The sequence below is a fragment of the Pyxicephalus adspersus genome, chromosome 5 (genome assembly GCF_032062135.1).
Source record: "Pyxicephalus adspersus chromosome 5, UCB_Pads_2.0, whole genome shotgun sequence".
NCBI lineage: Eukaryota > Metazoa > Chordata > Amphibia > Anura > Pyxicephalidae > Pyxicephalus > Pyxicephalus adspersus.
In genome coordinates this window covers 50,037,904-50,040,337 of record NC_092862.1, presented here as the reverse complement: position 1 = coordinate 50,040,337, position 2,434 = coordinate 50,037,904, and the positions used below count along the sequence as shown (strand labels likewise).

General features: G+C 44.9%; 2 protein-coding genes across 4 annotated transcripts in view; one reads left to right on the top strand and one right to left on the bottom strand.

Annotated features, from left to right (window-relative positions):
- Positions 1 to 1,592, bottom strand: part of RNMT (RNA guanine-7 methyltransferase) — a 22,975-nt gene extending 21,383 nt beyond the window's left edge. The window contains exon 1 of one of the 2 annotated variants that reach the window (XM_072411491.1): positions 1,472 to 1,592. The gene's annotated coding sequence lies outside the window, so the exon portion shown is untranslated. The remainder of the gene's footprint in view (positions 1 to 1,471) is intronic. The other variant, XM_072411490.1, reaches the window with a different exon arrangement.
- A 364-nt stretch (positions 1,593 to 1,956) lies between these two features.
- Positions 1,957 to 2,434, top strand: part of FAM210A (family with sequence similarity 210 member A) — a 23,668-nt gene continuing 23,190 nt past the window's right edge. The window contains exon 1 of one of the 2 annotated variants that reach the window (XM_072411487.1): positions 1,957 to 2,038. The gene's annotated coding sequence lies outside the window, so the exon portion shown is untranslated. The remainder of the gene's footprint in view (positions 2,039 to 2,434) is intronic. The other variant, XM_072411488.1, reaches the window with a different exon arrangement.

The window sequence follows — 2,434 nt, the reverse complement described above, 5'->3', positions numbered from 1 at the left end:
TATATATATACACACACAAATAGGCATACCAGACCTGGAATCGTGCAGTGTTCTACCCAGCCATTTTTAGACAAGAACACCACCCAGCACTTTTCAGTAACCACGGGCTGTTTTTGGGTGGTAACTGATAAGTTAAGTCACAACACAGAGGCTGCCCCCCACCTACAATTTCTTACCACCCAGCTTAAAAAAAAATACCTGGTTTTAACACTGAATATATTAATTGGAAGGAATTGTAAAAGCTCAACTCCAAGCATCTCTGTATGGGAGATTATAGCAGCCAAATGATTTATATTCTGAGATTTACATCCCAGAAAGTACATTCCTGCTTGACAGGCAAAAGACTGTTTTAAGTGTTCCATTTAGGTAACACTTACAGGTTTTGCTCCACCCCAGCCTGTTACTGGACAATGAAAAACTCATCTGTCTTCTATCGTCTCATATGTCACTTGTCAGCAGACCTAACTGGCATCTTGTGCTGAGTTCTGCTATACGGGTCCTGTGAGATACCAATACCAAGTCAAATCTAAGAACAGCTCTGTTTTACAGTCAATCTTATATAAATGAATGCAGAATGCATTGGATTAGAGCTTTAAAGTCCTTGTAGTGTCCTAATATTAATAAAACTGTATTTATAGAGCACCAACATATTACACAGCACTGTACATTAAATAGTAGTTGCAGATGAATACAGACAGTGATACAGGAGGAGAGGACCCTGCCCTGAAGAGCTTACAATTTAGGAGGAGGGGGAAGTATCACACAATAGGAGGGGAGATATGTAGTGGTGGGAAGTAGTGACGGTTTAAGAGACAGAAGAATATGCAGGGTTCTCCCCAGGCTCTTTTAGCTGGGCGCACCACCCGGCACTTTTCAGCACCCACCCGGCTGTTTTTGGGTGGTTACTAAAGAGTTTGGTCACAATACAGGGGCTGCCACCCACCTACAATTTCTTCCCACCCGGCTTTAAAAAATGTCTGGGTTGAGCACTAATATGGCTGAGTAAGTTTGATAAAATGGGTTTTAGAGCTCTTTTTATGAGGTTATGAGTGAGGAAGTTCCCTACCATCCTTAACCCACAATGAATGGCTTTACACAGCAAAATCAGGTCATGTGAAAGCAGGAAAGTACAGCAGTGTTCTCCCCAGGCTCATATAGACGGGCGCACCACCCGGCACTTCTGAGTGACCCCGGCTGTTTTCATGCAGTTACTGAAGAGTTGGGTCACAATACAGATGCTGCCACCCACCTACAGCTTCTTCCCACCCAGCACAAAGAAATTGTGTAGAACACTTTATCGTACATGGAAGAGCACAGCTTCTGTAACCGTATACCAAGCACTCTAATCACAGAATGAGAGAAATACTAAGCTATTCCCAGTCATTGCCTCCCATGGCTGCTGTAATATAATGAGCTTCCCCTCCCCAGACACCCCTCGGTAGGACAGGCCCCTGTCAGATGAACCCTATACCTTACCACTGGCGGCTCGCAGGAATAACAAAGCAGCCCAAGCACTTGTGTTTTCTATAGTGCTCGTGTATCCGGGACTCCCACCACCGAGACCGGAAATTCAGGATCATCCCTTCACTTAGTCACAGCGCCATCAGCGGAATGGAGGAAGCACTCGACTTCGCTAATTATTTAGCGAAGTATATTTGCCTAGGCAATGAAAGATTTCGTTGTATTTAAAAAAAAATATATATAATAATAGCCTTTAGTGTTAGCGTGGAATTACTACATTTCATACATTTCTTTTGTTTTGGTGCCTGTTTATGTTCCCATAGAAATTATAAATAAAACTTCATTTGGCATAGCCAGGGGACATAGGTACTGGGTGCATATGCATTTATCCTGGTAATCTCCAACAACAAGTTTATACAAGCTCTCACTGGCAGAGGTAGAGAGGTGAAACTACAACTCCCATGATCCCCTCCGTGCGCTATATGTAGGCCTGAGTGGGAGGAGCTACCTGCAGCGTGTTTGACTCCAGCCTGTAATCCACATTCCGTCCTGTCATCGGATGAGAGCCCGGGTACAGGTACTGCATGTTACTGAGCTGTCATGACCCGCCCGGGGGTGCCCAACATGGTGTCCTCATACCCTTGTAGTGTATAGTGTGGGTGACAGCAGTGTGCCAGCCTGTGCCCACCCAGGGTCATTGAAGGGTGTATGGCCCTGGCTGCAGTATATTCCCCCCACACGTGTGAATTCCCGGGGTCACACTGCTAAAGTTTCCTCCTCCTCCTAGATATAACTTTCTGTTCTGTATTGGGTGGGGGGGAGTTGTATTTATTGTCTGTAATGCTGATCACCGAGAGAGAAAGTGAGGGAAGTTCAAAAAACACATAGAAACCAGACCAAGAATGGTAATTCCCTCACTTTCCTGCAACTTCCTGATGTGTGATAGGAAGTAAAGGGAAATCTCCTCACTGGT